General features: G+C 39.6%; 1 protein-coding gene across 1 annotated transcript in view; it reads left to right on the forward strand.

The window, feature by feature from the left end:
* ptprga (protein tyrosine phosphatase receptor type Ga) overlaps positions 1 to 23938 on the forward strand; it is a 378044-nt gene that overhangs the window by 127056 nt on the left and 227050 nt on the right. The gene's annotated exons all lie outside the window — the stretch shown is intronic.

A 23938-nucleotide genomic window follows, 5' to 3' on the forward strand; every position in this document is an offset into this window, starting at 1 on the left:
CTGAATCCAGGGTATGCTTGGTGAGTCAAGGGAGGTAAGGAGGGTGAGAGAGATGGGCGGGGGGAGAAAGGGATGGAGCTGGAGCTCCAGTGTGGGTGCCCGTGTTTGTGTGAGGCGTGATTAATGGCCATTCTGATTGGCTACGACAGGGCCAGGTGACGCTGGTAGGATAGAATGGGGGTTGAAACGCGCTCTCTGAGGACATCTTTAAACAGCTGGACAACAGCATCATGGGAGTTACTTGTGTGTGTGTTTGTGTCCCAGTGTGAGTGTGTAACTGTGCTGAGTTGCATCAAGAGCTGTTGTTTTTTTTAAAAAAAATTCTGTCATGACTATATTTACCCTTCCCTGCTGTCACTGGCCTCCTTTCCAGCTTCAACCATCTACACTCTCTCTCCACTGTGATCTACATTGTTGAGGCAGCACCAAGACTGTCAGGATGACTGCCAATGGCCGGTGGCTGAATCAATGCTAATATTTTCAAATTGAATTTGTTGATGTTTTATGCTGATTTTATGTTTACGTTTTTTTGTTTGTTTTGTAAACTAAATGTACATATCCTTTGATCCCTTTTTAAAAGACTTTGACTAGAAGCAAGAAAGTAAAAATGTTGTGTTGTTGTTTTCTTCCCTCTTTTGCTTATAGTCAACAAATAAATTTAATGTTCAACATCATGTCTTCTAAAGTCACCTAGCAAACCAACTGACAGAAATAAATTGTGACACAAAAACAAAAACAAAAACTTTGAAGAACAATTTAAACATCTGGAGCTCTCTATTGTAGGTGTTTCAAGCATTTTTGGCATTTGGAATGTCTGAAGTATTAGGTGATGTATACCTTTCGGGCCATAGAGTGCAGGAGACAATTGTAATATGTTTGTATTGAGGGGAAGTAAAATAGTATTGCTTTATTATTTTCCCAAAACAGTATGCTGCACAAAGCTGATGAACTAATGAAATCAAGAAGTGCTGTTAGCAGCTACATATGTATTATTCTTACAATATATTAATTATAAATACATTTGTTTTCGTATTGGATCACAATAAGAACAAAAATAAGAAATTAACAATTATTAACACAAACCAGCACTAAAAGTTGTGAAACGTAACCAGCTGCAGCAGCATGTTTCTCCAAAGTTCACAGGCAGCGGTAATCAGCAGTAATATCCAAAGCATTATCAAGCTAAGAGGCTAACAAGCATGGAAACGCACAGAACCCAACTAGTCTAGTTATGCACAAAAAACAATCTCGCAGGGATACAGCGCAAGCGATTACGGTGTTTTTATAGGCCGCTTGATATAAATAGAAATGTGTCTGTTTCATCGGTTTGACGGATGACCGAGAAAACATGTCAGAAACACCTTTTTTTTTACTTTGGTGCCTAAAAGGCCCTAAACCTCCCAGTCAGTATGCTTGCTATTTATTTGCATATTGGCTGCATGTACGGAAGGTGTTGAAGACAGCAAGTGTGTACGAGAGCCGGAAGCACTATCAGTCGAGCTGAGTATATGGGCTTGTCGGGGTTTGCCATACTAAACAGTCTCAGCAGCAAAGCACATATAGCCTATCTGTGGTAATTCCAGAGTGGAAAACATAATGAAATCAGTCAGTCAGCACCTGCACTGCTGAAAGCTAAACTTAGTCACACAGAACTCAAGTGAGTTTTTAACTCCATTAAGGTCGTAATGCTTCCATTTATACAGCTGGCAGAAAGCTTTTTTTTCATGTCGGACATAATAGCTTGTGCACATGACTTTTTTTCCTGGAGGCAATACGTACAAGTGTAAACTCAATTTGTATCAAACCGCCAAAAACACATGAGCTGGCTTTTTTTTTTTTTGCATCTTGGATTGTCGATTAATTATCGCGCAAACATCCACAGGAAGGAAAGTAGCTTATTAGTTTCTTAGTGATAGGATGTTGAACACCAGAGAAACTACCCTTTACGTGTCACTGCAGGTCAGTTTAGATTTTAAAGACCCCCCCTCCAATGGTGGAGAGCGAGGCGGGAGGAATTTGTGTATTCATAGATCTGGACAGATTGACCCAATGCAAAGGTGTGTAGTTATATTTGAGAACCCTCACGATTAGCCGGACAAAAGGGCTCGTACACTAGCAGGCCCGGCAGGGCCTTTTCTGATGCAGCTCCTAAGCTTCGGAACAACCTTCCCCTCCACGTCAGGTTGGCAACCTCAATGCCAATGTTCAAAACCTGTTTAAAGATATTGTTCTTTTCACCAGCTCTTTCACATTAACAACTATTCTTTTTATTTTTTGTATTTATTTCTTTTGTTTACTGCTCCAGCACTTTTATGTGCCTCATGTTGACTTATTCTTTCACACTTTCATTTCTTATTTCCTAAAATCACAGATTCTAAACTTCTTTCTTTTTCTGTCTTCAGTGCTCTTCTCTATTTCCTTATCTTTTCTTCTTTTGCTGTTTTTTGATTTTTTTTTTTTTTTTTGTTTTGTTTTGTTTTCCCTGGTTCCTTGTTTTTCTTCTCCAAACTCTCCTCTGAAGCCTTCCTTCTCCTGTTCCCTTTTCTTCTCTTCCATATTCCTTTTCTTTCCCTTTCCCCAGCCCTCTTTCTCCTCTCATGTTCCTTGCCACAGTGAGACATGTCGATATTCCTTTTGCTGAGGATTCCCATGCATGACTTCCCCCCATTCAAATGCAAATGATGCCAGCCAATTATGGCTCAGTATGCAGTTATGTCTGTATTTGCAAGAGCACATTCAATGGCACATTGTATCAGGGGAGATTTCAGTTAGCCAGCGTAGCATCCCCTCAGGAACTGCCAGCGGCAGATAAATTAGGACCTCGGGCTCACAGAAGCAAAATAAATCATAATATCGGAGTGCCGCTGACCCATATTTGTTAATGTGGGTGCTCATTGCCACCTATATTACTGCCATTGTGGGAGAGCTTGTATCGGGACCCAGGGCTGCTTCATGGCTAGTTACACCAACAGAAAGAATTCCTGCTTTCATTCACAGTGATGTCAGTGGAATAACTGTTGGGGCTTTGTTAGGGCTTCAGACATATCAGCAATTACACTGGTTTTGTGTATTCATTCAGGCATTATTTAGAGTATACTGCATCTCTGCAAATTGACATTTTCTACTGTGTTCATATGGGTTAATTTATGGTAAAACTAGAGGAGGGACAGAAAAATTGTCTAATCACTCTGTGGCCCTTGTGACTTCTCACCTTTTTCTCCCCATAGTGGTGGAACAAGCCATCTAACACATGATTACTTAGAGCATCTTTTAAATGCAATTCAGTTCAATTCAACTCCAATCCAACTTGTGTTGTGGTGTTTTTACATTGTCACACTATTTCTCTTTGATTTGCATGACCACAAAAGTGTCAGGGGTTTGACTGAATGACTCGGTGAGGACAGTGGTCTACAAACAGTATGTGTAAGATTTCTGCTTCCACCCCCATACAAAGGAGTTTTGCATTGTAACTTAATCATTAACTGTCGACCAGCAGCTAGAATGTTCTGTGTTTGAAGTCAAGGATGGAGCAGTTTAGAAAGGTTGAATGTCGGGCGTCCTCTGTATGCAAGAGAAAAGCGCTGTGTCTCCGTCATCCCTTTGTGTTCTCGGAAGATGATTCATGGGTAGTTGGGGGTTCCCCTCTGTCCTGCCACATGATGGATGGCTGGGATGCCACACCATGTCCGGGGTTCTTCCTTCTCACCACTAAGGGCCATGTCACCACCTGTTATTTTTCACCATCCACTTACTCCAGGCTGGCCCATGAACCTGCATCACCATATGTGAGGCACTTCAGGGGCCTGCCTAAAACCATTAACCCTCATGCTCACTCTATGTTAACTTTAGCTGGGCCGCTCAAGCATTACACTGGCGGAGTTATTAGATAATGAATCCCAATCACCTGAATGTAGTTTCAACACAAAGGCTCAATAGCGCAGGTGTTCAAAACCCTGGTCTCTTTCTCGACTAAAACTTTGGTGAAATAATGCAAGTGTATAGTTAATAGCACACATATTACTCATAAGTATTTGTCCCCCACTTTTTTTGACCTCGTATGGCCTGAAAACAGATGGGATTGGTTGATTTTATATCCTGCAATCTCCATTTATAGGCCACCAGACTCCGTAGATACCACTCACAAAATACCCTGCCCCTTGTGAGCAGGTACATTTTCTTGACAATCTAAATGTAGATCACAGCTGTCTTGCCTTCCCATTTTCTTGTGGGTCACAGTTCACTGATTTGAACTTCACCCTCTTCAACACCTGCCTGTCCCTGGCTGCCTATAATCCTGTTTTGTTAGCCTGAGTTGCCATTCCTCATGGAGAATTAATTTACAGCTGAAAGTGCTCGCCTACCACATTCAGTGCTTTCTATAGGTCAAAAGAGAGCTGTTTGATTGCTCATGGGGGGCGGGGCTATGCTCAGTTTACCAAGAATCTCTGCAGCCAAACTCCATACTGTAGTCCTAAAAAGACACTACGACTGAGCATGAATAAAGGCATAGACAATAGATCAACTATATCTAGACAAGAATTTCAGTCTAAATTGAGAAACCATTGCTGCTGGGCTGTTTCTTACTTATTTTATCTAGCGTTGTGGATGATTTATCATCCTGGTTAAGGTCCTATTTGGAATGTGCTTTATATGCATCTCTGTACTCCAGCAGAAACAAATCACACAAATAAGAATAGACATAGTACGGTGTCTATGTACACAACTCTGAGTAATATCAGCAGATTTTAGCCAATTTATTACATTTACTGTTATGGGCAGCGTATCTGATGTTTTGTAGGAAGTGAAGAGAAAGGGATATTTACATGATTCTCTTGGCTTCTAAACCAAACATAATACTTGCTTTATTTAATGGTCATGTGTCCAAGGACATCATAACCCTTTAACCAAAGTTAAATTAATTCATACCCTTTAGTCAGTGCCTCCAGCGTCTGCAATGATGATGAAATTGCACGACTGTAACATCCAGGCTACTGTCTCATTTTACCCGAAGGTATTCATAAGTACATTTAAATCATCAATATATTTTGCCTTGTTCTTCTTGTTAGGATTTGAAGCTGTATATACAGATAAGTCTGAGAGCTGTTCCTTGCTGCCCCATGTAGGAGAAAAAACACAGTAAGCTACAACTTGAACATTTACTTAAGTCAAAAAATAAGGTAAAAGCCCACGCAATATTGTACATTTCATTTCATTTAGGCCCATTTCACCGCTGCACCAGTTCATTTGTTTTTACTGGAACTGACTTCATTGTTTGCAGTATTTTTTTTATTCAATATCCCTTATTTTGCAAAAAACCCTGGCATTGAATTGCTCTTCATGTTGTTGTCCACACTTCTTTCATATGGCAGGTAAATTTGTCACTGAAAGTTGTGACTGGATAGATCTGTGGAAGAAGAAAGTATTATCAGGGAGCTTTTTACGCCCTGCATGATAAGTCATTGAAATGGTAAAATAAAAACACTCTGTGGAAACAGTCCCTTTCTTCTCTTTTACCAACTTGTCACACTGGCTCGCACTCTGCATGTGAAAAGTTGACAGCCCACACTTTGTGCTGGACTGTTGAGATGATGAAAGGTTTAGATGTTAGCCAGCAGTTATGGACCTGCTCGAGCACATTCTGGGGAGGTGACTGTGTTGCGCATGTCTTTATTCATGATTCATCTCACCTTTTGCTGACAGGCGTTATATCATCCTGTCTTGATAAATTTCCTTTACCTATCTAGCTGCGTTTCACTGTGTGAGTCTCCTCGTGGGGGACATTGAGAAAAAAAGCTAACAGTTCGCTCTCTTTTCCTTTCATCCCATTAAAGCATTGTTGTGATACCCGTCGATACTGGATGGAAAAGTCTCCGGCATTACAGTAAACTGCTGGCTGTTGCAATATTCATGGGCCTGAGTGTAGAGCGTAACAGCAAAGCTATCACTGTTAACAGTAACCATAGACCAAAGGGAGTTAGGGTTGACTGGATTTCCATTTTACAAGTCCACTGTTTCTGCCTCCCTCAACATTTGTTCATTTTGAACACTACTGGCATCTCGCTGCTACCTGACATTAGCTTGCTTTCACACCTTGCCTGTTTCGGAAGAAGTCAGTCATATGCAAACCACCTTGTGTTATTAGACAATCGAAATTTGATCGGATTGAACAAGAAACTCACATGCACTGTTATGACTTTGTCTCACTTTATGTCTGACTCTGTTTCTCTTTCTGACTGTCCACATACCTATATGATATGTTACATTTAGAGAGTTTAGGATAACCAAAAACAAAGGGAGATGTGGTAGCTTGGTGGATGAGAAACAGCTCTTTGTGGTATAAATTCAGCTCTCTGCACAGCCTCTTACCCTAAAGGCAGAAATCTGTGGTTGAAACAAGTAAAAGCATTCAACCCCTGCTGACACTTATCTCAATTTCAACTAATTAACTTGTTTTTCGTCTTGGTGGGCTGTGATTGAATATTGCAACACGGAAGAAGACATAGAAAATGCTTCTATTTTACACTGCAACACAGGAATGAAAGTAGACAGGGTTAAGCTTTGGAGGGCAATGTTTTTTTTCTACATGTGTTTTTCTGAATTTCAAATTAGGAGTCAATGAAAGCAATTGCTTTGGCTTGGAGTTAGACATACACAGGTATTTCAGTCAGTTCTTTATTCATTTATTTTTTGGTATATTTTGATTTGGATGGATGAAGTTACTCATTACAGGATTAATCCTGTTTTGTTAGTTGTAGTTCAGTTGGTATTTGTGTGTTTTCCCCTTCGTTTCTAAATTGTTGGATCATATATATTCATCATTGTGTCTTGTTTGTTAGGTATTTGACCTATTTTATGGGCCCCGGACTGTAATTCCATATTTTTGTAAATTGTTTCCTGAGGTTGTTGTTGTTGTTGTTGTTGTTGTAGTTTATTTGTTTGTTTGGTAAATTAAATCTGAATTTTCTTCTTCTTTTTTTAATCCCTGTGACTTCTCTTGCCTGCCAGATTGGTCCATTTCAAGCTCCAACGATTCCTTTCAGTCTGAAGCTGTTACTCTTGGCGTTTATTTTTATTTATTTATTTTGTATCTTTTTTTACTTTACTGATCATTCAGCTTTGCGCTTTGGACATTATCTTAGCTGGGCATCCGCTTCTAAGGCAAGTAGCTACATAACTAAATAATTTATAGATAATTTGTCTCACTGTGGACTGATAAATATCTTAACTCTTTGAGATGACTCTGTAACCCTTTCCAGCTTCAGGCAAATCATTGATTCTTGATGGGAAGTCATTTGAGTTCTCTGTTTTGTGTCCATGGTTCACATAATGCTTTTTTGTGAAAAGCTAGTCAAAATGTTTGAGTGTTTTTCATAAGTCAGTGTAGCTTTATTTTAGAGGTTAGAGCGCACACCATGTGGGCGCAAATGCCATCAACAGTGAGTACCCGGTTGGTTTCCTGGCCGTCAGAACCTTTACTGCATGTCATTGCCCGGCTTAAATTTCCTGTCTGTCTACAGAATATGATCTGAATAAAGGCATGAATTCCCCCCAAAAATGTCTAAAGCAGGTAGCTCTAACTCACACCTCAAATCTGATGTCATTGTTTGGATTCCAGAATCATTAACTCCTGTTTCAAAATTGGCTTTTATTAATATAATTAGCCTCAGATTTTGCATACCTTTTTGTGAATATGAACAAGAAAAATATAATGATTTGTGTGTTATTGATTATACTAGATTACATTTGTTCATAATTGTACCTTAATGATGATCTGACCATATTTGAAGACATATTCACACATAATGCAGGCAATTCCAAACTCACCGTTTCTTGCCAGTGTAGATCACAACAAACCTCAACAATCATTGCAGGTTCATCGTGGATATGTTGTTTATTTAAAAAGTAACAAAAAAGATGACCGAAATGAGGACATTTTTGTCTTCTTTTTCCCACCCAGTATGACTGAGGATTCTGCACTCTCATTGTTTTACATTCTGACTTGTGATTGTATTGAATCTATTTTATTAATTGTTATGTCCTCTGATACTGGAATGATTATTTGTATAGTGTAATAATAGTATACTACCACTTTATTTGTCCAGGAGAGATGCTTATTTTCAACAGGTGCTAACTTCAACCCTGGGTGGATGTTACCCTCCAATCATCACACACATACACGTGCATGCTTGCACATATATACGGGCTGCCCTCGGGAGAGAAGTCCCCAAGCTCTCAGCTTTCTGTGCTGCCTGGAGGATGTGTACCTGGGTGATGAAGCCGCAAAGCATAGGCGCTGAGGAGTCCTCCAAAATCAATGCAGCTGTTCACATATATTGCTTTGATATTACAGTTTCTTTGATGCAATACCCCCAGGGCTTGGATTGCATTTAGCCTTGAAGAGGGCTGAACAATCTCCAGCTCTACTTTTAAGCAGAGACAGTGGCCGGGAACAGTGTGATCTCAGTCTCCAGGGCAAACGCAAGAACATTAAGCTGTCAAATGCTACAGCAAAATAAAAATCTATTGTAGGCATACAGTTTATAGGCTGTAAACACACAGACTTTTAGTATATTTCACTTGTTGGTTGAAATACAGCCTTAGCTATAGACATTTACTTTGGCAAAATTGACCACGCTATTTATCTTTAATTTCCTTCCGGAAGTTGGTTGAGACAATGATGTACCAAAAATACACTTTTTTTTGTTTAATCTTAATTAGGGAATCCATAGCTCTTTCCTTGAATCTCCTTAAGTGGCAGTCTGAAAGGCCAGTATTTCATGTGAAGAAAAGGTGTTATCTTTACAGCTTGAAAGGCCTCTTCCTTTGTGCGCATGCAAGACTTTTTGTACCTTTGATTTCAGCAATGGGTCAATTGTGCGTATATTAACTCCAGTGTTTTTTGCCAAGCCATTAGATGCCGGTGTTTGTCTTTTACAAGGCATGCCATATGGATTTTATTGATCGTAAGTGGTCTTAACAGAACACTTTAAGACCCACATAAACATTTACTGTAACAATGTACCCATTTGGACGAGGGTGCATTCATAATGCAGTGCTGTAAATCTAAATTAGTCTCAGTGTCTCTTCAGATATTTCTGCCAATGCAGCTCATCTTGATGTTATTTGTTCTGGAAGCATTTCAGCAGCCGTGATTACTCTTAATATGTTGTAACTTACTTCTAATGTCTCCTAATTTAGTTCCCAATGCAAGCCAAGATTGATGGGTATGATAGTCCATTCCTGCCGGGAAATTGATGCAAAGTAAGGGGAAATATAAATAATTATGACTTCATAAAGTTGCAACCATGTTTAACTGTAGTATTTTACAGTTGTGACTTAGCAACTATTATCATAATGTATTTTTCCATAATCATAACTAAGTCATACTGCAATTATGAGGCAAACGATTAGAATCAGGTACAGCATACAATCACTCTGTAAATGCTATGACTAAATTAAATTGTGGAAAAATATTTATTGATAATGAAACTATAATGATGATGTTTCAGTTGCAAAACATATACAGTAGTAGACCTCTACTGGCTGTAGTAATTAGCAGGTTGATGATGATTGGAAGGATCAAACACAGGACTTTCACCCAGGGTTCATGTCCCACGTAAAAACAACAGTGGACCTATTTGAACTCATTTAACGTATTTAATCTATATAACATGCATGATGCAACTTACAATACGTACATATCGTAACTTATGTTACAAATGGACTCATTTGAACCCAAACCATGATCTTTCCCTGAACCTTACTGTTGTTTTAGTGCTTAAACTCAACCAAACTGTAATTTAATACATTTATATATGGTGATATGGAGGCAACGTTGCCAGTGATTATAATCCATGAAGCAATTGTGCTTTCACCCAAAACATTTAAGGCAGAGAGCTTTATTCATTATTTTAAAATGAATTATAATGATTCAGGGCTGTGCTGTGTGACGATCAGGGCATACTACTGGGAATTTTAATTTTCAATATTCCCTGCACTTTCTCCACGAGGATTCTGTCACAAATGACCTTCCATAGCTTGTAACAATGGAAGTCTGAGTCACTTCCAGCTGGCTCAGACAGAGAAGTCTTTGACTCTCATCCTTCAGATGGGGCTGCAAGGTCAAAGGCTTTGTTCTTGCAGGGAGTCGCAGCCTCTGGCAGTGAGGTGCTCTGGACCGTATCCTATTCTACCGTTTCTCACTTTACCACGAGTCTCATTAAGAGCACTCTGCCTGGAGAGCCCGTGCTTTTTTATTGAAGTTTTTGTGCATGTGTGTGTGTGTATCATACAGTGCAGGTAGCTGCACCCATTGGCTTGGGTTGCTGGTCTTTTCCTGCTGTGGACAGAGGCCATTATGATGATACAATTAATCTATAAATAAGTTACTTCTGTATTGCTGCTTAAATAGATTTTATGTGATTTTATTTTTGTATTTTTTTTTTTGTCCAGTATATTTCCTTCCTGTATGTTTAGAAAAAAGGGCAAAATCTATTTAACTGATTTGTTTAGAGAAAAAAAAAAAAAAGAACCAAAAAAACAAATCTAGCGTAAAATTTCAAAAGGGAAAACTGTTTGCTAAAAGTTTAGTCACAATAACTTCAGCTTTAAACTGAGCTCTTACAATGTGTACACAGCAAGGTCAAAAATATAAAACAGTACAACAATGGACCCCATGAGCAAATATGTGTATTTGTATGGCTACATATGTGTATAAATTGATAAACCGACACATTAGGTACGACCTGTTAACAGTTAAATGAAATAGAAAGACTGGAAATGAATGTTGCTGGTAGTTTAGGCACATTTTAAATACAAGGAAAAACAAAGGCTGTTCATGCTGTATAGCTCTAACACTGAGGTCTCTACGATGTAGTTGCTGAAAAAGAAACCTCACTCAGTGTGACATAGGATACACAAGGTTAACCCTTTTTGTCGTTGTTGCCCCACCGTCAAAACTGTATTTAAGTCAATATTACCACTTTTCAAGCAATGCTGTTTGCATTGTTGAAGGGATGCTCCTGAAGATGAGTTTATTTGTCATACTGTGAAAGCAGCAGGGTAGTGTTCTCTGTTGCTCTGCCTCCAAAAGTAAGTTTGGCAACAGAAAGTCTGTTCTACAGACTGGTGGGTTGGAAAAGAGTCGGAGTCAGGGGGTTATGGGCTAGCAAAAAAAATGCTGAAATTGCATTATGGGAAGTGTAGAATGCCATGTTTTTTGTTGTTGTTGTTTTTCATTAAAAAAAAATGACCCATACAAGATACCAATGTTCAGATATCTCTGCCTCTACTGCTTCATTTAAAACCCCTTTTAAAATCTCTCTCACACAAGTCCCTCATTTGAATAGATGTAAGGAATTAAAGTGCTCCTTTAAATTCAAAGGTACATTATATTTATCAATTTGTTTCCTTGCAGAATTGATAAAGGAGTGCTTTGGAAGATACAGTAACAACATGTTAGTCTTCAATCAACAACATAAACTCACTCAGGTCATTGAGTCAGTCAAGTCTTCATGAATTCAATCAAGTCATATGTACACTAACATATTTTATAAGTAAGTTCTTTGTGTGTTTTATCATCTATAAGGAGGCTTTGAGAGGTCTTTAATGTTACAATATTATCATACTGTTATTTGCCTTATTTACTGTGAAAATCATTTCACTCTGAAAATAACCATTCTTGTCTCTTCTGCCGTGTAATACCAAATCTCCCGAGATTGTGTTACATCTCATAAAATGATGATTATTTGGAAATGTCAGTTAAGGAAATGAAGATTATTTGAGAAACCTCACCATCACAGAATTCAGCTTTTATGTAGAAAACTTTGTAAAAGATCACAACTTGAAAATGCAGCCTAAGGACTGCCATCTTTGTCTCAGTGGGAAGCAGCTAATTGCAATTTTTTTGCTTGGGAACAGGGACCTTCAGCTTATTATTGGAGAGTAATGAGGAGGACATACTATTGGATGTTCTATGCGATGTTTTTGCTTGTCTTCCTCCCCCAGCCCCGTGGGCTTTCTGTGCACTCGGACATATCACAGTGGCTCTCTACACCTTTTCTCTGTAATGGGAGTTAATAACTATTTCATAAATCCTTCAGACCATTTGTAATATGTGCTTATGTGTTCGAGTAAATCGATCGAGAAAGATACACGTGTTTTAAGTGACCAAGGACTAGGAAATGTGCAGCTGAAAGTCTGGGTGTGAGATGGTTTAACTGACCAATGTGCCAGCATTTGGTCATAAAAGACACATCCTATAAAATGTATGCCTTCTTAACAAAGTAAACCTCATCTGCTTATTTACTATCTCTTTCATTAATAGCAGTGAGAGTTTCTGTTTGCTTTGTATATATCATTGCTGTGAACTGGTGTAGCCCCACAATACGTAGAGTACCTGTAATTACATATTCGACATCTGGGCTGTAATCCAAACTAGCTGTATAGAGTTTTTACAACGTTAAATTACAGAAACACTGTTTATCGGAGGCCTGCAGAAATGCTGGTGTCATGGAATAGTGAAAAAACAGAATGTCTGTAACACATTTAAATGGTTGACCCAACCTTGAAAAGAAAATGTGTGACTTATTATGCAGATGTCCTACCATCGTTGATGGTCTATGTGGTCAATTAAAGCAATACTTTCATCAATAAATTATTTATTTCTGTGGAAAGCAGCTGTTAAAGCTGTTGTTCTACTGGCACCAGATGCATCATTTGACATGTACAGTAATGTGATTGGTGGCTGGAAGAACTGGAAATGCAGACAACTAATTGAGTTGTTTGCATTCCCAGTTCAAGACAATAATGCATTTTACAGTGTTTTGGCCAACTCGGATATTCAGCCAAAATTATTTCTGCCAGACTGTATGTTTGAGAAAATGCAGCATCACTGTGGCTACATTAGCTTTGCATTAGCAGCATGACAATAAACCCTTTAAGAACAGGTGTATTTTTTACTCTGATCCACTGGATTTTAGGGGGAAATATGTATTATTTTTGTTTGCCAACTTGGTTTTGATACTGAACTTTGATGGTCTAATCTGGTCAGTACTTTCAAACATGTATTTTGGTGGGCTAACGTGGTGTTTACAAAGACGGAACTTTTTTAACTTTATTTTGGATTGTCTTTGATAGTATGAAATTATCACAAATTTATGATCTAAAGTGATCTTTTATGATCTTAAATTTGTCTTTGCTTTCCTTATGTTTTATGGCCACATGATCATCATAGGTAAAGCTTGTTCCAGTTGCAGCAGGGAAAACAATATAGGTATTTTTATGCTTAAGGATGGTCTCTTTATGAAAACAAATTGTCTTTACTAGCAGTATAGCCTACTGGTTAATTTCTGGTTAAGATGCTTTACAGGCAGGTGCTTAATGTGACATGTTATTCCAAAAATATGCCCAATATTTTATAGTAATGTTTTTTGGCATACATTGGGTAACTATCGTAACATTATTTGTCATCAGTTTTTTTTAACTATATTAATGCAATGGCATTGGGGATTACCGTCCTTCTTTATCATCCTCTGTCACTGCTGTTGTTGGCACGTTTCATATTAGTTTGATTTACTGGATGTAGAATGTTGGTATAAACCGGTTGGCTATTTCAGGCAACATTTTCCTCCTTTTCTGCTCTTTGGGGCAGCTGTGGCTCTGATGTGTAGAGCGGGTCACCCACTAATCATTATGTTGGCAGTTTAAACCCCAGTTCCACTTGTCCACATGTCCAACTATCCTTGAGCAGGTTGCGCCCGATGGCAGGCGAGCACCTTGCATGGCAGCTCTGTTGCCATCTGTGTGTGTGACTGTGTGAATGAGAGACAAAAATTGTGCTTCGCAAACTGCTCAGGTGAACAGGCGCTTACCCTTTACTCTCTGTGTGTCATCGTTTCCAAAATCGGCTACCCAACAGGAAACGATGACAACCTCCAAGCCAGAAAAGCCACGCTAAAAGTGACGAGTTTTGAATAAAGCAGGCCCGCTTGGTTGTTTTTGGTCCTTTGTGGGGATTTAGCAATTTTAATGCCAGAGCTCGCCTCCTCACATGCAAATGTTCCACAAAAACAAGTCACTGCATCCTTCGCTTAGTCCCGGCCAAGACGGTTGTTATTGGTTTAACGAAATGCGAACGAGCCAAACCGTATTTTTTCCCGGATACCAGGATGTTATATGGGTGTAGACAGACGATTTTTCAGTGCTGGCACAGTGTGGTGGAGTTACTATAGACGTGGCTACGTGGGACTAGCTCCAAATAAACATGACTTAACTTGACTGCTACTAATTCTTCTTCTCTTCTTCCATGGTGACTGAACTCCCACGAGTGCGACCACTCTCAAAGGTCCAACACAAAATGAGCAGAGGTGTAAACACTTACACACCTATTCACCTGACTGACACCCCAGCAATTAAATTCCAACCCAGGCAAGAGCAGAATCAGTCGGCAATAATATCTCTCAGCCCACCTCTCTTCCCACTCCTGTCTCTAGCTTTGGTCAATTAGGAGCTGATGGGTTCATAACCTCACAGACTGCAGAGCAGCAGCAGACTCATAATCTGGACATTCTGACTTTAACTAAACACGGCCAATGGCCATCAGACCTATTGAAGTGAAGCGGGCTGATTTACTGACTGGCACCTGCTGACCGAAATATTAATCAGAGTTCAAGTCTATCTGAGTCATTATACACATTTCTACACAGATATTGTGTCTACCTTTATAACTCTTCATCATGCAGAAATGCTTAGACCACATAGACATTGGGCCTCTGCCATCAGTTGCATATCTTATCTAACTGAACTCGTTTGCTCAAAAGCAGAGGTGCAATGTTTATGGTTGAATATATATTTCATGCATATCCTTCAAAATATTTTAATTATTATTGTTATTGAGTGTTAAACGTGTTATTTGGTGTTTTTCTTTAAGAAACTGAGAAATAATCAAGAAAATGTTTCTGTTTGCCACCAACATGTAGAAGACAATGACAGACAATAACAAAGACATATCAGTGTCAGACACTGTCGACATATCAATCAAAAATCCAAGGCAATCTCGGTGTATCTTGATTTCCTCTGTACCTGTGTCAGGTCTGCGCAGACGTGGTGCGAGTGCTCCCATTACACCCAGCCACAACGCCCAGCAGTTTAATGCCATCTTCATGTTGGACAGGCTGTGTGGACGGCTTTACATCACACACAGAGACTGGTGTTTGCAACCTGCTCTGAATTTAAAAAAAACATTATTGAAAAATCAGAATTCCAAACATTGTGCCATGGCAAGTCTCTCTGAGGTGTTTGCTATGGCAGCTTACACGCTGATCTGCCTGTATGACTTATTCACTACAAGATACACGAGATAAAAAGAGCTGAGCTATCTGTAATTTTTTTTTGTGTTATGTATGGGGAAGGCATAGAGTAAATACCAGGTCTGGTTTCAATATGTTTTTAACAGTGGTAAAGGTGGGTTTATATACATGAGCTGATGATGTGTCAAGCTCACATATGCTACTTGATGTAAGGTGGAGAAAGAAAGACTGTTGTGTGGAAGATCATAATAATATGATAGTGAGGATCAATGGTGTGCATTTTCTGTAATGTATACAGTATATGAGAAAGAGGAGATGACTGGTGTGGTGTGGCACAGTGATGCAATTGTTGGCACTGTTGCCTTACAGCAAGAAGGTTCTGGGTTCAAACCTTGCCTGAGGCCATTCTGTATGGCGATGACATGCCAGTGTGGGCTTCCTCCAGGTATGCTGGCTTCCTTTCACAGTCCAAAATATATTCAGTATATGCACAATCCATGCAAAAATCGCCACGGACTTTGTATGGATTGTGCCTATATTGCAAATGGAATTGCAACATAACAGATGATTATCCTGCTGTAATAAGCACGAGAAACAAAGACACTGGTTGAGTACCTGAGCTAAGCAAACTGATTGGACAGAACACTGCAACGATGTGAAGAATATATTCTTTAGTAGAATAAATAGTTTATTGAAAGCACAGTAACAAACTGGAAGAAAAAAAACAATGTTGTGCTGCAAAGTAAGCCTTATCTTTACGCTGTAGTCCCACCACCGTGTCATCCTGGACAGATAAACTGACTGGCTGGATGAGGATTGTCTTGATATCCTTCCCAGCCCCAAAAAGTAGCAGTTTGTGTATCACAGATGATGGGTTGTCACAGCTGAGTGTGAGAGATAGTGCTGCTTGACAACATTGCTTCCAGAGCATAAATTGACTTGGATTCGCTGTCCTGCGACGCCTTGATGCTTGGTGATGTGGTTTTCAGGGGCAACTGTACAGCTGCATTTGTAATCATCTGATGCTAGCCAACTTCTTTTTATGTTTTCTCTTTCTTTTTTCCTTTTTTGTGAAATGGGAGCCTTAAATACAGTGACTGCGTAGAAATATTTGACTTGTTAGAGCACGCTGTCAAATCTACTGTGTTTTGTCAAAAGAATAGCTTCTTTTCAACAGTATTATGCTTTTATCACATTTCCATTCTCTGATATTAAACTAGGATGGTACCTTAGTTGAATGCTTTTCACATCCTTTAAAGATCAGCCTCCAACAGTCATGTCACATTTAACTCTGCCAGCCAAGTTTGCATAGCTCATTTTTTTGTACTCTCTTCTACATGATTCAACCCAAAGCCCAAACATTTGGGCGTCTATTTGATCAGAGCAGAGATAGTCAGCAGAAACTACGGCTGTGGCGTGCGCTTTTGAAGCCTTTTGTAGCAGCGATGGATAAAAAAATGTCAGATCTCCCTGAAGTTGGACAATCAAAGGGGCTGATGAGCCGCAGGGCCTGACAGGGAAGTGAATTCATGGGGATGGGGGGCTCAGGGCCATGGGAGACAGACAGGAGGCCTGAATCTCTGATCACACGACCTTGTCTCTTTAGACACTTTGACTTGGAGTAAAGCACTTTGTCGACGGATTCTACATCACACAAAGTGGCAGGGAAATAGAGCCACTGAAGAATTGATTTAAACGATGTGAAATTTGAGGTGGGCCACTCGGGTGATGGTTGATTTATGAGATGCTGGTGCGAGGACACAGGGCTGAATTGGAGGATGTGGCTTCATGCTCTGCAGCAGAGGTCTGTCTGTGTGTTGCGGAGAGGATGTCTTAGCTAACTCTGAAGTTCTGTTGAGCGGGAGACTCTTGGAATTATATTGCGTAAGCAGGCAGAAGTGAAAGCCCCAAATCAGGCCTGGGCACTGTTTATGTAACCAGGCTGCCCTAAAGTACAGTACATGTGGGCCGAGTCATTAGAAAGCTCCATTTGAAGGAGTTCTGAGATGCAAAGAGAGCCACTGGGACTGACACTAGAAAGTCTCACTTCATGTGGAAAGAAGAAAATGTCCTCGTTTTTCCTCTTTCCCAGTGCGCCTACATCTCTCAGTCTGTCATTTTCTCTCCCTGTCTATCCTCGCACAGATCCCTCTTCACTTTGTGACACTTTATTATAAACCTCTACTGCCTTTTTCCATTTTCTTGTTACATGAACACTCTTTAAGGTTAGTTGTTCAATACTGTTGCCGGATATTTGCGTGCATCAAACGCAAAATGTTTCCTACGCTGTCTTTTAAGGATACAAAATGTCCCACTTATCATCTCTAGCTAAAAGGGGTTTAGCCTGAAGTAAACAGGAATAGTGTAGCTGCTGCTTTTTGGGTTTCCCTTTAATGATGGCTGCCATTTGAAGCTCGTAGCTAGTCGAGTCAAGTCATTGTATTTATATAACACATTTATATACAGCTGAAGTCGACTAAAGTGCTGCACACCATTAAACATAATTAAAACAAATTAGATGAACTTGAAACAATAGGCTATTAAAACAAATTAAACAATTCAAAAGAAAGCTAAATAAATCAAAAACCACTCAAGAATATAAATGAGTGGTTATAAATACTGGAACAATATAAGATTGGATTATAATTGGGCCTGTTGCCACACATAAAAATGTGCTCTTAATTGTTAATGTTAATATTTATTTTTGTATTGTCAACAGGCATGTATGTTACAGCAAATTATGGTAACAGCCAATGAGAAGAGCTGATGTGGACATGTGATGCTTGGTGTGTGTCAAAGGGCATGTTGAAATAAAGTCCCGTATAGTGAGAGTTACAGTTCAACTGATGCCCCACGTGTTTTATTCCAGGTGCCTACAGGGACAACCATCTCATGGTCCACTGTATTAAACATTGCAGTGATATAATACAAGGACAGAAGGATAAACAGGACATATTTAGTGAAGTGATATAACTGAAAACCAGATTGATAAACCTTTCCAATGCCATTATTACTCATAAAAGATTGCAGTTACAGGAGGATAACGTTCTCCATTATCTTCGTTTTAAAAAAAAAAAAAGGCAAGGTAGAGATTAGTATCAAATTTGCTGGATCTGTAGGTTCCAAAATAAACCTCTTCATCATTGGATGCGTAGTTGCATGTTTGAAACACCCTGGACTGCACCAGCAGCAAGACAAATAGTTATATCTATATTATTTATTTGTATACATGGCCCTATTTAGCCAAAGAACTCCTTAAGGAGACAACAATGAACAGTGTCGGAGTTGCACAACAATTTCGGTTAAGGCTGAAAGGGAGACGGGCTCAAACTCATTCAACACAACCAACTTAGTCCGCAATATGTGTGGACCACAGTTATAATGTAACACATGACATTAGTTGAGAAGTATTTCACAAAGGTGTCCAACCGTGCTGAATACGTACAGTACTTGAACATATGGGGGCGGGGGGAGTAATGACAATTCATGGTTTTGAAGAGGATTCTTGGCCTATGACAATGATTAGCACTTAGGTCTGATTAGCATTTGTTCCCTGCAGCTTTATGCATCCTGATATTTACCCAGACAGTCTGTTCGTTTGTCTTTTTTTGTTTTTTTCTCTCATTTAACCATGGCTGTAGTTTGAGTTTAGAGCCATATGACTTACAGGGGGGATTCATATCTTCTGCTTGAATTTTCCGCTGTGATTATAGTCTGGATACACTGCTCATATTAGCGTTCGCTCAGATGGACAAATCAGCGACCAGTGTCTGTTGTTAAGTGTGCTTGTCCCACCCTTCCTTCACTGTGATTGGATGGCTGGGTAAAAAGTGAAAGTGGCTTTGCGTTTTACCCAACATTGAAAATGTTTCAACACATGCAGATCATTCAATGCAAATCCCACAACAAACGCTTAGCGCCTCGTCACGCTGCTGGCGCTGAGCAGAAACTTTTTTTTTTTTTATTTCACTGTGCTTAAGAAAAAAATCCTTTGATGGACACAGGCCTTAGAAAGTTGCAGCGGTGGCAGTGTTGGGCAGTTTCGACGCAAGCTCATTGGTTAAAATTAACGCAAGGTCTATGTCTAGTGGAAGGTAATGACTGCGAACGAATCCCTATGGAGCGTAACAAGATCTATATATTCACGTAGTGAATTTGGGTCTGGCTAACTCGTATCAAGGACAGCAAAGCAAGTGGAATTATAATGAAGTTAAGATTTTACAAGCACATAGATGCGATGGAGAAGTCTGCGCAATATCCATCAAAGACAAGTTTCTAAAAGCAATAGTTAGCTGGTCAGACATTTTGGAGGTGATTAATCAAGAGCAACGAGCGGTGGTGACAAAATGTGGGATGCTAACCTTAAATTAAAAAAAAAAAAAAAAAAAAAAAAAAAAAACAGGCATTTGGCCAGAGAGAGCTGCATCGCAGATTTCACAAATATGCACAGAAATGCCATATGATGGAACACGAACCATGGGGAGACCCTGTAACCAGCTGTTGTGAAAGAAAAGAGTCCATGAGATTTGAAGAATTTTGCTATCGGTTTGAAAGGACAACAGACATGAACATTAAAATCACCATCAATCAATAATTCAATTTGATCATATTTAGGTACAGTTTCAGCCAGGAATTCAGAAAAATCTTGAATAAAATCGTTGTTTGGATTAGTTGGCTGACAGTCCAGTGCACATAATACGGTCTAACTATACAAACTAAAAGAGTTGTAGCTCGCAGCTCACAGCGCAAGTTCAGAGAGCGAACTAGACTCACCATTAAGCTGGTCATGTCACAGACATCAGAGCCAGAAGAGCCAAGAACAGTGAGCTGTTTAGCCTGAGCAGAAGTGACAGAGAAAAAAGTCAAAGACAAATCCGTTCCCCTGTTTGATTTCAGCCTCCAGACGAGCTGTATTCTTTTTTTTCATTTTTGATCACGAAAAGTGGCAGGACTTGTCCATTCATCAGGTTAGAAGAGTTCTTAAAAACAGCTTAAGATCCATATCCAATGAATATGCCATGGGAAAGTTGCAAAAAAACTGTTTCAAAATGTCATTCTGACAGAGCTTTAAAAGAATAAATAAAAACCCCACACTCCTCCAAGTAAGAACCAAATGTTCCTACAGCACACATTTAATGGACTGAAAAAACCCAAAGAAGAAGCAGTCAAAGTGCAGTAGCTTGGATGTTCAGGCAGCAAATAGAATGAAATTGCTGCTTCTGTGGAGTTTCAACATGTTCTGATATTAGTAAATAGATCCACTGAAAGAAATTATTAGTGGAGAGTAGATCAAATACTAAACCGTGTTTGAAGTAGGATAAAGGGCCTGGAGGCCATAGAGAATAAGAAGTTACAGTATAAGCTCATTTTAGTTTTAGGAAAATAAGGAAGCCAGAGACTGAAGCATCATGTCCAAGTTATTGAATTAATTTGAGGTGAAAATGATCCCGTGCTTTTTTTGGGACATGTGCCATTACACACTTGATTTGACTTAGGACTATGGACTAGGTGATTATCATCACACATCTGTCCTAAACTGATGTGCCAGCAATTTTATGAGACTTAAAATAATAACATAAGTTAACTTTTGTACATTTAAAAAAAAAAAGTCAACGTCTTTGGTTTTTACACAGGACACAAATGGGACACAAACAACAATCTTCTGGGTGAAAGTCCTGTGTTTGATCCATCCAGCCATCCCCCTACCTCCTTACATGAGCTTTACCACTCTTTATATAAAACGGACTTCTTCTTCTGATTACCCACAACAAGTTCCACCAGGAGTTTCAGTGGGCCCCTTCTCGCCCTTTTATTTTGGACAGATGTGTGATGATAATCACCTATTTAATAGTCTGGCAACAGTCAGAGTGGGTGTATTATGTGTGTACATGGTCTGGTTTTATATGATAAGTCATTTGAATTACAACTTTGCCAGTCAGTTAATAGTCACTTATGAGCATTTAATGTTTTGATTCAGGTACACATCTGTCTAAACTAAAAACCTGAGCTCCCAAGACGCGGCCAAGCTGTAAAATACAAATATTTTCTATTATCATCCTCCTGTCCACCGCAGTGTTTCTCCCCAAGACATGATATATGGAGACCTTGCTCTGCTTCATATTTTAGTTTGTACACTAAAGTGAATAAGTGTATCTGGGGACACGGTTTAAGTGTTGCTGTTTTGTGAACAGGTAGTGATAATTGAGATGATAGTCCTACTCTTTCCTTCATATGGATTGAAAGCAAGCCTGCAGATTGTGTGCGTGTGCAGGGACAGAGCTGTTAACATTGGGATGTGGCGAGGTTCATCTGCCAGATGCCATTCCTCTTTTTCAATCGGAGTCAGCACTTGTGCTGGATTGCAAGGAGGAATCATGCCAAAACAGTCATCCAGCAACTTTTGCAAAGTATAAATTGTATTGTTTCATCTTGCTCTATCAATGTGAATTGAATTGATTTGTTCACCCCCTGTTGAGTCTCTTTCTCTCTCACTGACTCTCAGTCACCTCTTACACACCCATGTGTACTAGATTTGTGAGGACTTTCCACTGACTACAATGACTTTGAGGAAACAGCCCAGCACTTCTGTAAATCTATTCTTGGGTGATTTAAACAGGAAATAGAATGCTGTCAGATGTATCAACAGAGTGTGATCCAGCTCAGGGAGTCAACCTTGCTAATGTGGTATTGCGGCCAAAAAGATTTGTCACCTGAGGCCCAAAAATATATGGCCAATAGATGACAATTTTAAAAGAAATGTGTGAAAAAAAAAAAATGTTTTAGCAGTACACCTCAAATTTTAAATAAGGTCAGTCTTTATTTTAATAATTTGTAATCCAAATCCATAAGGGTTTAATATTTGTACAAACTGTCCCCACAGGCTAGATATTTTTGTTGTTCTGTTTGTTTGTTTTTTTATCTCCTTTTTTTGCGACCTGTCAGTATAACATCTACAAAATCAGTGTCTATGGCCACGTAAAGAGAGACAAATGAGTCATGTGCAGAAGGATACACAAACTGCAATCGAATTGAAGCAGACCAGGATATGAAATAAATTCCCCCCTTATGTTCTGGGGTAGCAAATTCCATTGCAATTAATGGGTGTACTGATAAAGTGGAGTACTGTTATTATAAAGGAAAATCTGGTTTGGTAATTTTGAAGCAAGACACATGGTACACCATACCACAAAGGCCATTTTCAGACTGCAGGGAAATCAGATTTTCTTTTTCAAATCAGATCTTTAGGACTGACTGTCTGTATTTGTTTTTGCAAATGGACAGATCAGATATGATGTATCCGGACAGCACCAACCCATCTCCATGGGTTGCTGTGGTGATGACGTAGGCGCAGCAACACTGGTGATGCGGCTTTCCACGCCGGAAGCTGCTGGCTTGAAAAGGACAGCAGACAGTTGTCGACATTGTTGTTGTTGGTTTCCTCCACAGGGCCAAAATCGACACTCTCTGATAGCGCTTTGCTAGTGGTAGCGTCGATTTTGCTCAGTCTGTGTCTCTGAAAATGACGTTGTCAGTGTGTGTCCAGTCGCGAGTGACGCAAGAAATCCAATCTAAGCCAACAGAGCATCTGGACACATCTGTAGAGATCAGACTGGAATCACATTTCAAACCACTTCCAAATGTCGTTTGGATCTGTTTCATGTTTTTTGTTGTTGTTGTTGTTGTTGTTGTTGTTGTTGTTGTTGCTGTTATTTTTTTTTCTGCCCAGACTTTCATCACTCAATCTGGATATGACAAAAAAACTGATTTGGGCTGGTAGTCTGAACAAGGCTTTAGTCGCCCACATGTTGTTCAGAATGTACCCGAGCTTTGTGGTTTGACTAAATTATAACTGAGAAGAATACAGTTTTGTCACAAATTAGTCATGGATTAGTAGTAGAAGTAGTATAAGTAGTTTCCATCTACTTCCTGTGTTTGTGATGAACGAGGCCACACACACCCCAGACCTGTACCTGCACTGGTCACGTAAAACGTATCATCAGTTTTGTTTAAGACTCTCGGTAGTATGGCACGTAAAAATTGTCTTACAAGATGGTGCCTCAATCCTTTGAGTATAACCTTCACCCAAGTTAAAATTCAGTCAAATGTATCTGTTCGTAGAAAACAATATGAGGAAAATGTGTTAACTGTGAAGGTCTGAAACTGAATAGATACACAGAGAACTCTCTCTTACTCCCTGTTGGCCCTGTTGCTCCCGATTTCTTGGAACTTCTTTGTCTTCCCAGAATCCTCTGGTACATTATTGAAAAATCCCCCCCCCCCCCCCACACACACACACATACACACACCTCCCACCCCCTCCTCCTCCTTGCTGTTGCTTCCTTGTTCTCCTTCTGGGTGTTAAAGGGAGAGGACAAGAAAGCCATAGAAGTGTAGAGAAAGAAGGAGAGGGGGAGGGGGGGTGTAGTGTATAGATTAGGAAGAGAGAGCTAGAGACATGAAGAGCTGGAGAGAGAGGCAGGGGGAGAAATGAGAGATGTGGTGAAAAGAAAGAAAGGATGACAAAGAAGGCAAGAGAAATAACCTGAGGCTCTCTCCCTCTCTCATTCCTGCTCTTTTTTTCTTTTTTTTGTCTCTCCCTCTCTCTTTCACCCCCTAGATGCTGAGAAGAG

The sequence above is a fragment of the Embiotoca jacksoni genome, unplaced genomic scaffold (assembly GCF_022577435.1).
Source record: "Embiotoca jacksoni isolate LCO1_2020_lvr unplaced genomic scaffold, fEmbJac1.0.p SCAF_1, whole genome shotgun sequence".
NCBI lineage: Eukaryota > Metazoa > Chordata > Actinopteri > Embiotocidae > Embiotoca > Embiotoca jacksoni.